The sequence below is a fragment of the Podarcis erhardii genome (genome assembly GCF_964252035.2).
Source record: "Podarcis erhardii genome assembly, chromosome: 4".
NCBI classification, from domain to species: domain Eukaryota; kingdom Metazoa; phylum Chordata; class Lepidosauria; order Squamata; family Lacertidae; genus Podarcis; species Podarcis erhardii.
Window position 1 is genome coordinate 52,103,783 of NC_138508.1, and position 13,278 is coordinate 52,117,060.

Consider the following 13,278-nt stretch of genomic DNA (forward strand, 5'->3'; position numbering starts at 1 on the left):
CCTGCCAGGTACAAGCAACTCCCCATTTACACAGGGGTTGCTTTCCAAGGCACCGTGTGCATCAGTGGGACACACATAAGCTCGGCACAGTATAATGTGAGACCAAGGTCTACTGCTCAATACTGCTCCATACTGCTGCAGATGATCCTGGCTATAATGGGCTATAGAGGAGGAGATGAAGTGCAAGCAAGATGTTTCATGTCAGGGATGCTTGCTACACAAATTTGATAATGCAAGCTAGTGAAAGAACTCATACACCACAGGGGAATATGTGCTGCCCCTGCTTCCAAGCTGCTAGCAGGTAGGATCTAAGCACACATCTCTCCTGAGACTTCAGCAATGGGCATATAGATTTTGTTAGCACATCTCATTCTAAAGAAGGACTTCGTCCCACAGTTGGCAGAAGAAGTAGCATTACTGTATTAAAGGTAAAGGTAAAAGGACCCCTGACCATTAGGTCCAGTCGTGACCAACTCTGGGGTTGCGGAGCTCATCTCACTTTATTGGCCGAGGGAGCCGGCGTACAGCTGGTCATGTGGCCAGCATGACTAAGCCGCTTCTGGCAAACCAAAGCAGTGCACGGAAACACTGTTTACCTTTCTGCCGGAGCAGTACCTATTTATCTACTTGCACTTTGACGTGCTTTTGAACTGCTAGGTTGGCAGGAGCAGGGACCGAGAAACGGGAGCTCACCCCGCCGTGGGTATTCGAACCGCCGACCTTCTGATAGGCAAGCCCTAGGCTCTGTGGTTTAACCCACAGCGCCACCTGCATCCCTAGCATTACTGTATTACTGGCCTACAAATGGCACATCCTTGTAGCTTCAACCGCAACTCACCGGGAAACACTAGAAGGTGTGGGAGATTGTTTCTAAGATCTAGAGTGGGGTGGCAAACAAAAAGGTGCATCACAAACACAAAAATGGTATCCCCTTAGTTGCTGTCATTCCATGCTACCACATTGTGCAATCTCACTTCTCTCGACTCCTCCCTTATTTATCCCTGAGGGAACATCCGGGGGAAATTTCCCCTTTCAAATCACTGCCATTTTGGAGATAATGCTCTGAAATCACCAGAAAACTTTCAGCACAGTACTCAGCATGTACTATGCTTGTGTATACCATGGACTCCTGAAACAAACATCAACAAAAAGGGCCTGACATGTAACCATGGGCCAGACTGCACCCTTTGTCAAGTTGTGGATTCGTATACTTCCAACAGATTGGAAGAAATTTTAAGACAGAGGCTCTGTATAGTCTTCTTTCTCTGTCAGTGCCAAAAAATCTTGAAAGGCTATCCTGAAACAAAGGATGCCTTTAAGAAACATGAAGACAGGGCTGGCTTTGCTGTCTCCATGGCTGATGTTATCACAGAGAGTACATCAAACTCATGGAATGAGTGTCACCAGGATGCTCTACTCACTGTTTTAAAGGCACTGCAGGCAGGTGACACTCAACACTTCAATGAATTCTGAGGTAACTGAGCTCTTATTATAGTCATTTGCAATTGACATCAAGCTTGCTCTGAAAAAGCCAATGATATGTTAATGAGCTGGTTTTTGTAAAATCTGGGAATGTGGTGTCCCGAGAAAAAGGCGTGTCTGCACTGGAAGTGCCAAGCTAATACATTGCTCCTGTAATTATCTCTGTCAGGCATGTTGGTAGGCAGAGGAACGGCTTACCTGGAAGCATCCTATATATGTATACTGTGGAAAGATGCCTATGACTTTGGGGTTTGAACAATGTGTTATCGTAGTTTAATTTCAAGATTTGGACATATAACAGATTCTGAAACATTTCTTAAAAAGGGAAACACAACAAAGTAATTAAAATAAATGAAATTATATTGGGCTTATATATTATAGAAAACTCGTATGAAAACAGCCAAGATAGATTTGGGATGGGTAATTCTACTTGATAAGTGGAATTGGATTTGGCATAATGTTCCTCAGCAAACAGTCCTTAAGGGAAGTTTTTACATGTTTCCATTCCATTGGTACATAACACTACTACATCCTTATCGGATAAATAGAACCGGCTGTTGGTGGTGCAAAGATGCAAGTGTCCTAAATTAAGAAAATTCTGGGGGATAAAACCAGGGGAGTGATCCTATCCAACAGTTATGCTTGAGGAGTGCAACAGGATCACCACTACATTCATTTGCACTGATGCAACAATATACGGACAGAGTGAAATCTATGCCAGTGAGCAGTATCACTGTGCCTGTGGGATCCTGTCACAAAGAAAAGTAGGCCCACTCACAGATCACTCCCATCTTCTGTGCCAGAATAATGGTATGCTAACAAAATAGATTGTTTAAGTCAAACCATTCCCACTGGGGAAACATACTGGTACCTGGTAGATTTGGACACCTATCCGAACCTCCTTCAGTTGGTCCATATGTCCCCTTTGACTGGCTGAAATACTATACTATCTCAGGTGTGTGTCTGTGCATATGGCAATTCCCCTGGAATTTGGGATGTCTTTTACACTAAAGGTGTGCTGTCCTACTAAGTTTCAGCACCAAACGCAGCCCCGTGAGTGCTGGTCCACACAGCTAGGCACCCTCAGTTGCATGGGAGAAGGTTAAAATGAGTAACGAATTTGAGCATGTTGTATTTGTTCAAAACAGACTTGAATTCTACATGTTTTAGCCCTGTGCTAAATATTTCTACTTCAATGTCTAGAAATGTGCCAAGATTATTATGAAAAGCATGATTGTAACATTACACAGCTGACACCTAACAGAACAGTGGTTGCATGACCAACTTTTAGGGTATGTGTGTCCATATTTATAGAAGTTGTGAAGTTCATGTTGATTTTCCATTAGCTAAATCAAAGCTATACATTAAGGACTTACTCCACTACAACTTGCAGCATTATTTGGGTTTATTTCTCTTACCTCCCCCACCCCACTTGCAACTGAAGCAATGCCCTTCAGTTGTACAAGCAGCTCTGTGATTAGATATTCTCTCTGCTCAGTTACTTTAGGAACTGATTGCAACCACATATTTTCACTTAATAGGTTGAAAACATCATAGCACAACTGAAGGGGCCTCACCAAAAATATTTGGGTTGGAATTTTTGTTGCTGCAATTGCATGCTTAGAGAACCCTGGATTGTATCTGATGCTTTTTTCTTTTCTTTTTAAAGGGAAGGTGGTTGTAGTGGTAACAAGAGGACAAGAGAATATTCCTGGTGCTTATGTTTGCTGACAGATTTTAGAGCTTGATTTGTTGGTTCATGGATATTTTGCCTTGTTGTATTTAGCCATTTTTTCATTCTGAAGTTTGTTTTAAGATATTATGCTTGCAACTTAGATACCATACATTTCAGTATAATCTCATAGATTTCAATTCTACTTCAATGAATCTTACATATGTAGCATATGGTTAAGGGAAAGAGGTGTGTGGAAAAAAGAAGTCAGCACAGTTCTTTGTTGAAAATAATTGTGTTGAATAGTTGCACAGATGAATGAATGCATGCATACATACATGTAAGGGAATCAAATGGAATGCATATATACAGGCATTCTGGTGATATGCACTGCCCATTAATTAAAGGACCATGACAAGTCCAAAACGCATGCTCTAAGTCAGTGGTCCTTAATCTAATTTTCCTTTAACCACTTGAAAATGGCTGGGGGTCTTGGCAGACCATTTAACAACCTTTTAAATAAGCTTAATAAACTCTAATAAACTATTTTGTTCTCCAAATCAAAGCACATAAATTATTTGTTTTTAATAACTTTTTCCCCCATTGCTGGCATCACCAGCAAAACTAGCACCATAGTATGAAGATCAGGGGCCTTCGGCCAGGACCCTGTTAGCTGTTCAATAATTTCCTGTCAAAATGGCCTTGGTCACTGTCAGAAAGAAAGCATTCTTGACTGTTCTGTAGGCTTTCCATGAGCCACTTGAATCAACCTTGAAGACCACGGTTTAAGTACTTCTGCTCGAAATAATGTAGGAATTTTGTTTTGTTTCTTAATACATGGCATTCAAAAGCAAATTTAAAATGGCTTTTGTTTTTCTTTCCTTCTATCTTAACCTACAAACAGAGAAACAGTGCAATTCTACAGTCCAATTCAACATATAGGCATGGAAATGAAGTTAAACAGAAGTGTTTGGAAAAGAATTATTACTACGCACAGGTGTACTACACTTTATTCCATCAGAGCATTGCTGTCACTATGTTTACACTGGACCACTGGACAGAAGCAGTGACATAGCTTGCTAAGAATGCCACACGTCTTACAATATATTTACTCAGGAAATCACAGCTTGCATGAGACATCTGTTTCTCAGTGTGGCCATGACTTTTACCTAACTTACCAGCTGGCATAACTGAGGCAGCAGGATGTCAAGCTACTTGCCCAGGTTGAGTCAGCCACAAAGACTATGCAGTAACTTGTTTATTTGTACATACACAGCAATGTGCTGATTTGAAAAGCAGTGCGTTAGGCATGCTCCTTGCAAGCTACACACCAAGAAGTGATGCTTGTTACAGGCTGCAGTCTTCTAACCTTTTGGGTAACCAGGGTTGGCTACAGCATCAGACATCTTTAAACTCCACTGAAACCTACCCTGGGCCCCCTTTAAGAAAATTTCCTGGCCTGGTGCTATGAGCAACACCTGGCAGCTGGATCTAACTGGCATGTCATTTAACATGACAGTGGAGCATAGCGGGAAATTAAAATGGAATCTTCCAGTTACACCTTTATGAATTGGTGCACTGCTGCTACTTGCCACCATGGCCAGGCAAGACTGCCAGAGCCCATCAAGGGAGAGAGGCAGCCAGTCAGAGGGCACGTTGCCCCCTCAAATCTGGCATCAGCCTTGGCCTGAGGCTAATGATTTGCAGATAAGGATTTTTTAATGTTAAGGTATTAAAACAGTAAAGCTTTAGTGCTAAACACACATGGTATGATCCTGAATACCAGTCAGCTGCTAAGATGCTTGTCTTATTAGAAAACTCTCTCCCCGACCCTGTTATATTTTGCCACACAAACAGAGGTCATATTTCTTCAAGGTCAAATTTCAACATCAAGATGCTAACATTTCATGGGAGTCTAATATCATATTGTTTACTAATGCCACTGTTTGCTTTACAGTAAAAATATAATAGATACTGACATCCATGCTTATCATAAATTCATCCCCCCCCCTTCAAACATAGATTCCAAGAGCTGAGGTCAATCTCGGTTTCCTGCTGCTTTCCTGAGGGCAGGGATACTGAGATTTGGCTCTGGGTATCTGGCTGAGGTTTCGAGCTCTGCTGTGTAACTTTTGAAAACATGACCTCTCTTAATCTAATCATCCACAGAGGGTACATTCACACAGAGATCAGCACAAACTTTAACCACAGCCAAACTCAAGTGGAGATGCTGTTGTGTCTGAAGTACTTCCATGGTCTTGGCTAGAATTGTTCCCTTTGATTTTCACATGCCTGAGTTCCCATTAAAAATCACTTCACAGCCTCTGTAACTGCAAGACTGGATTCTGCTTTTAAAAACACTCAAGAATATCAGCAGTAGAAAAAGTATTGAAGAGCCCCATTCTTCTGAAGCAATGGAGTTTCCTTCTCGTCTGACATGCCAATTACAGAACAGAACAGCCTTCATTGAAAGGGGAAATTTCATGCCACCATGTCCGTACAGCAGGTGGGACAATTATTGCCCTTACAAGTTAATGAAAACAGACCTGGGCAAGCTAAGAATTTGTAGTCAAAGTTTAAACTGGCATTAATCAGCAACCTTTTGCAAAGGTCATGCCCAAGGCTGAAAGCAACAGTTGAAGTCTCTGCCCTATCGCTCACCTCTCACCAAGGCTTAATGCTGAGTGCTCGTCTTTTCTCTTTGCCCGAGTAAGCATGTTTATGGGGGCTTAGCCCAAATGCTTTGCTCACACCAGAAGCTTAAATGGGGAACTTTTCAAAGAAGTAACAATGCGAATGCATTAAATATTTTCTTCCCACAGATGTCAGCAGAGCAGCTGTGGGTTAATTATAGTCTCTGGGTTTTTAGAAAAGCCACAGAGCCTGATTCAGACACCTGGATATTTGCCCAAACTTTATCTCTCCCAGGGGAAGGCCAAGATGAAAGCTAGACATACTTCACAATTGTTTCTTTTGCCCATAAGGACTCCAAAAGATTTGCTCCTGTCTAGCCTAGGGCTTGTTCTTATCTAAGCTATCCTGACAAGCCTTCAACTCAAAAAGCTCCCTGTTCAGCACGGGCGTTAAAAAAGAAGAAGAAGCAACCGTGGATTTTATAATGTTTTCGCATGCACTTTTCAAATAATAAACTACCCATACGGAACACAGTGTTTGCTCAAAGCAGTGCATACTGCTATTAGTTTAAGCATTGTGTATAAATTACTGAATCACAGATTTGAATGCACCTGTTACAGAGGACGTTGGCTACATTCTACACACACACACACACACAGATATATATATATATATATATATATATATATATATATATATATATATATGCTTTCGTAGATTTTCACGGGTACAGGAATGCAGGTTTTGGTGTCCTCGGGTGTCTTCCCGTGTAAAAGTTGGGGTGTCTAGGCGACGTTTCGACGAGGTCTCACTCGTCATCTTCAGGCTGGTGCTTTCGGCTTCTTGTTACTGGAACAGAGCAGGATCTCAGTGTTTGAGTTCCTATAAATACTGTAGAGGGGGTGTGGTGTATAGCCTCCAATGTTCTGGGCAGAGAGGAAGTTCCCAGGCTAGTGTGCCTTTTCTTCTTTTGTTCCTTAATTACTTGAGAGATATCTTGAGTGATTTCTTGAGTGATATCCTGAGTACCACTTAGGTGGGTCATTAGGTGTGGATTAGTTGTTAAAGACTTTAACAACTAATCCACACCTAATGACCCACCTAAGTGGTACTCAGGATATCACTCAAGAAATCACTCAAGATATCTCTCAAGTAATTAAGGAACAAAAGAAGAAAAGGCACACTAGCCTGGGAACTTCCTCTCTGCCCAGAACATTGGAGGCTATACACCACACCCCCTCTACAGTATTTATAGGAACTCAAACACTGAGATCCTGCTCTGTTCCAGTAACAAGAAGCCGAAAGCACCAGCCTGAAGATGACGAGTGAGACCTCGTCGAAACGTCGCCTAGACACCCCAACTTTTACACGGGAAGACACCCGAGGACACCAAAACCTGCATATATATATATATATATATATATATATATATATATATATATATAGCACCAATGCCATCAGGAAAAAGAAAGCTATTGACAGCATACTGCCTTTGCTTTGCATTCTACCCTGTGACCCAGCAGGGCACCTTCCTATTTTCATCTGCCTTGACCTCTGTACCATCTCTACTGCACCAGCCTTGTCATTTATCTCATACAGAATCCAACAAAGATCTACCTGTGATGCCTCTTCTGAGTTGGGCCACCAGCTGGAACCATATTACACCGGTTATTAAATATATGCTGTTGTGTATTGAGTCAAAGGATTTTATATCTGTATTATTATTGTCTGTATTTGCATTAGGGTAAAGTAACTGCCTTTTGGTTCCAGAGGGTACAGCTACTATTGGTTCATTTAAGCTGCTGTATTTGGATCCTCTGTCTTATTGGTTGCCTCCAAAAGGCAGGACTGTGATTGCCTGATATTGTTCCCTCCAAAATGTATCCTTTCTAGCTTGTTCCCTGTCCCTATAAATGTAGCTCTCCCCTCCTCAAGTTCCAGTCTTGTTGCGTTAATAAAGAAGTGTTACTAGAGAACTGTCTCCAGCATATTATGTCAAGAGAGCTGAAATCACAAACCCCACGTCACAACATATGCATTAGTGGGTGTTTTGTTCCGGACTGAATTCTGATTTTTACAAATGATATATAAAGTCCTGACCAGTGTGGGGCCTAACTATTTGAGGGAGTACCTCTCTCTTTATGTTCTCGCCTATTAGTTGGCATCTTCCAGTGAGACCCTCCTTACTGCCCTGCCACTGGAAAATTCAGAAACCAGGTGAAAGTGTTTGGGCATTAGTGCCACTGTCATTTGCAATTCTTTTTTTTTTTTCCAAAACCCTCCCAGTTTTATTCAATAGTCACAAAATCATTGATCAGCCAGACCTAACAATTGACTGTGTAGACCCCACAATTCAGCCACTATGGAGCTTCTGCACAAGACCCCTCCTCCCTCCCCCCCCCAAATTCAGCCCACCAAGCCCCTGTTGGGAGCCAAAGGAAACTGCCTAAGTAAAACACACTCCCCCCCCCTCCATAAAACGGGTCCCTGCCAATTCCTTTCAAACATGCCAACTGATGGCTCTGAAAGGAACAAAAGAAAGAAAATACCATAAATGGTTACAGGTTACACATACAAAGACTACAAAGGGGCTTCCAGATGTCATTTGCAATTCTTGAGCCCTAGAAGTGGAGAGAGACAGCCTGAACTCCGCTGAAAAGGCCAAGTCTGTTACTTGGGGGTGCTCCTTCATACGGCTTTGTCACTTGAGGCCCAGGTAGCCTCAGAGGCAAGGAGTGCCTCTTTCTAGCTATGGCCGGTTGTGCAGAAAGCATTCTTTCTTTTTCAAGCTTGCTAGAACATAAAGCGTACACGGAGATAATCTCATATTCTCTGCAGACACACAGCATCCCCAATCAGGAGTGGACTTTGGTCTTTCAAATTTCAGTGGCAAAGCCTTGTGCAAAGCCAAAATTTGGTGCCCCCTACCTTTGATTCTGCACATGCACAGTTGTGGTACCCACCTCTTGGCTTTACACTCAATGCGGAGGAACCAGTCACGCTGACCTAAAGTTGCCTCTGCCCCAACCTCATCACTTCTGCAATTGCTCCACTCACCTATATATTTTGTCCTGAGATAAGGTTTCAGAGCTCCCCTCGTCTATACTGACTAAGGCACAGATCTCAATAAGTTTGGCGGTTGTTGATTTCTGCAACTGTAACTCATTCCCCACACCCGTAGTACCTGTAGTCTTTAAGTGTAACACAAAGGAAACCTGGCTGCATTTAAAATATCAACTGAGGTTGAGCACTGGGTGGTTGGAAATATCAAGGAAGAGAACGTGAGTAGAAACATTTGTTCCCATCTGATCTCTGTTGATGCCCAAGCTTTCCCCAAGCCAGTACAACCCTCTTTGCTTCTCTTCTATTGTCTTCTCCATTCCTCCCACACATACTTATACAAGTACATAAAAGTCAGCCACATGCAAAACAGATGCATGCGGCTAGCTAGCCTTATGGAAGTTATTTTCCTGCATCCATGAGATTTGTCCCATGCCCATTCCATGACCACTTCCTGGAACATCTTAGACCATTGTCTGGTATACAGCCTTCTCCTTCTACAAATCTACTTCTGTATTGTTCAGACCTCTGGATATAGCCAGGTTGACATCATCAGTAACAACAGTAATTTTTGCCAAGAGCAGGGGAAGAAAATATGTCTGAGTCTAGGGCCATGTAGCTTATGGCATGCTTTTAAAAGACAGCTATTCATGGAAATAGGGAAATAGGGACGCGGGTGGCGCTGTGGGTTAAAGCCTCAGCGCTTAGGACTTGCCGATCGCATGGTCGGCGGTTCGAATCCCTGTGGCGGATAAATAAGGACCGCTTACCAGCGGGAAGGTAAACGGCGTTCCGTGTGCTGCGCTGGTTCGCCAGATGCAGCTTGTCACGCTGGCCACGTGACCCGGAAGTGTCTGCGGACAGCGCTGGCTCCTGGCCTATAGAGTGAGATGAGCGCACAACCCTAGAGTCTGGCAAGACTGGCCCGTACGGGCAGGGGTACCTTTACCTTTTATTCATGGAAATATGTGTAAGATGGTGAAGCTAGTTCCATCTGTGGTAGTAGACTAACATGGCCACTCCACTGGATTTGGTTCTCCCGCTGTTTTTGTACTACAATTCCCATCATCCCTGACAACTGGTCTTACTAGCTAGGGATGATGGGAGTTGTAGTCCAAAAATAGATGGAGACTCAAGTTGTAGAGGTTGAGGTCCAATGAATGGGGGGGGGGGGGTGCCAGTAAAACCTCCCAGCCAAGCAGGTCCTCTACTGCTCAACAGGACAAAACATTTTAATATTTGAGAACTATGAGTTTAAGGGATTCTTATTGTTTAAAAAACTGATCTGATCTGTCCTGTATTTGCAAGTGTCTCCAACTTAGTGCCATCCAGATACTTTTGGGCAACAAATCCTATCACTCCTCACCATTGGCCATGATGGCTAGGGCTGATGGGAGTTGGAGTCCAACAATGTCTGGAGGGCACCAGGTTGGGGAGGACTGAATCAGTAAAACTGGTAGTCCTGTTCGGGCATGCTGCTTGCATGTAAAAATATTTTTTTAAATGAATTTATTTTTAATCAAACGAAATACTGCCCCTTCCACTGTATGAAATTACATAGTGAGGGGGAGCACTTTTTTTTTAAACCCCCCCCCACAAGATAAATAGGGGGAAATGAATAGGAAGGAAGGGAAGAAAAAAAGAAGCCAAAATGCAAAAATGCACAGCTTCAGGAGGCACCAGGGACCACATAATATGAGTTTAGGGGCTGTATGTGGCTCATGGGCAACAAGTTGCCTACCTGTGGGCTAAACTACCTGGCAGCACCTCTCCAGAATTCCCTTGCTTATCAGGAATTGAAGCCAGAATCTTCTGCATGCAAACTAGGTACTCTACCAGATTGCTACAGCCCTTCCTCCAATCTCCAGTTTGGCAAAGGTTAATAATTATAACGTAAACTAATTCATTTTTTAAGCAAGTCTCCTTGTATTAGTTAAGGAAATGCTTGGAGTTGATCAATCTGAATGCTTAATTTTCATGCTGCCCTCATACAGGCCATGACACGTGACTATGTCATTTCCATTTTTAAAAAAGGAGCACTTTTAACACTATTGCCTGGTGGTGAAAGCTGCTGCTGCTGCGTGAAAGTTGTTAAGACTAGTGGTGAAAGTAGCTAGAAAAAATAATTTTTCCCCTTGAAGGGGGGCGGGCACTGTCCAGACAAAGAGCTTATTCAGTTTGTACCCCCCAGAATGCTATCCAGACTAGAGTGGATTTAGGAAAGGGCCTTCAGGCTGCACACACCCGTCTGTACTTAGTCTGGAAGACAGAATGCAAGGGATACAGTCAGGAAATCCTGTGCTCAAATAAAGATGGGAGTTCCCTATCCAGTCAGCATCTTCAACCTGCAAGGAGGAAAGTGAGCAAGGATCAGGAGGAGAAAGCTCACTCCCAATCTCAGTGCCTCCCTGCAACTTCCACAAGTTGTTTCCTACATACTTCAGAGCTCTGGATGTGGCTAGGTTAACTTTTGTAACAGCAGCAGCAGCAGCAGCAGCAGCAGCAGCAGCAGCAGCAGCAGCAGCGGTGTCTACTACCAAATGCTAATGTCATTTGTTTGAGTTTAAGGTACCATGAAACAATAAGACTTGGGTATTTTTTCTGCAAGAGACTAACACAGCCAGACCTCTGGAAACTGCTACTCTAATGTAAGGGTAGTCAATGAGGTGCCCTTCAAATGGGATTAATTCCTGACTACTGGCCATGATGAGATTTGTAGCCCAATGATACCCAGACGGCACCATTCAGATTCCTACAAATTTTTCAGTGCCGTCCTGCAGCCAAGTAATGTGTACAAAAGTGAATATACTAGTGCCTGAAAAGGCATCTATTAGTAAAAATAACGCAGAGAAAAATGCATTATATTAGGCAATAGACTTGCACAAACATGTACACAAATGTGTGAATTGGGAGAAATTCACACTAAAGTGATGATAATTTATCTGAACCTAAGATTGGAAGGAAGGGACGCAGATGGCACTGTGGTCTAAACCACAGAGCCTAGGGCTTGCCGATCAGAAGGTCGGCGGTTCGAATACCCGCAGCGGGGTGAGCTCCCATTGCTTGGTCCCTGCTCCTGCCAACCTAGCAGTTTGAAAGCACGTCAAAGTGCAAGTAGATAAATAGGTACCGCTCCGGCGGGAAGGTAAACAGCATTTCTGTGCACTGCTTTGGTTCGCCAGAAGCAGCTTAGTCATGCTGGCCACATGACGCGGAAAAACTGTCTGTGGACAAACGCCAGCTCCCTCAGCCAGTAAAGCGAGATGAGTGCCACAACCCCAGAGTTGTCCACGACTGGACTTAATGGTCAGGGGTCCCTTTACCTTTAAGATTGGAAAAATGAGAAACTGAGAACAAGGTTCACTCATCCCTATGTAGCATAGAGTAACGAGACTGTGCAGCTTTTGAAAGGGCTGGCTATGCAAGAATAACAGCAGCACAAACCTATTTGAGAGAAGCTATTCAACCAGGGAGTCCAAAAGCAAATAAAATTTCTACAGAATGGATTCAGACATCCAATTAAAAAAACCTCTTCACGTGGGAATAATTTCCCCTTCCCATTAACAGCCACTGAATTGCTTTACGACAAAACCTTCAAATAGCCACCTTTTATGTGATATTTGCTGTTGTCGCATGAGCAGTTTGGCAGTTTGAATTATACCTAAAGAGCAGGGTAGAAGCAAATATAGAATTAATTTAGCAGATTTCTATACCGCCCTTGAAGAAATCTATATCCAGGGTGCTCTACACTATTACAATGTCACAAGAATAAAAACACATTATAAAGCCGCAGGCAGACAAGAAAGAAATACTGGCAATTTTTATAACTGTATGAAAGATAAAAGACTCAGAAAATAAAGCAGGGGTTAGTTGGCCTCTTCAAGCTAGTGCTGTTGGCTTCAAGTGAGCTTCCCTAGGAAGGGTGCATGATGAATGGGGAACCAACAATACAGTCTACTACTACATTTCAAATTTTGAGAGCGTGCTGGAGGAACCATGCACAAAATGGCTTTCATGGAGGGGCTGTGGCATAACAGAAAATAGCCACCACGGGGAGTGTCATAATACAAAATTAGAGAGATGGTCACCCCTGACAACCTTATGCTTACCAGGGGGAGTCAGCTATGTTGGTTAGAGTGTGATGCTGATAATGCTAAGGTTGCAGGTTCGATCCCTGTAGGGAACAGCTGCCTATTCCTGCCTTGCAGGGGATTGGACTAGATGATCCTCAGGGTCCCTTCCAAGTCAATGATTCTGTCTTGCTGGTCCTGATTATGGAGAAGATACACACATCCTGACACTGTTGCTGTAGGGAGCATTCCTCAGTACCAGGAAAAATATCAAGGAACAATCAAACCTCGGTTGTTGAATGTAATGCTTTCAGGAAGCCCATCTGCCTTCCAAAATGTTCGACAACCACGGTGTGGCTT

General features: G+C 43.1%; 1 protein-coding gene across 1 annotated transcript in view; it reads right to left on the minus strand.

The window, feature by feature from the left end:
- ADAMTS5 (ADAM metallopeptidase with thrombospondin type 1 motif 5) overlaps nt 1–13,278 on the minus strand; it is a 56,613-nt gene that overhangs the window by 23,439 nt on the left and 19,896 nt on the right. The window lies entirely within an intron of this gene.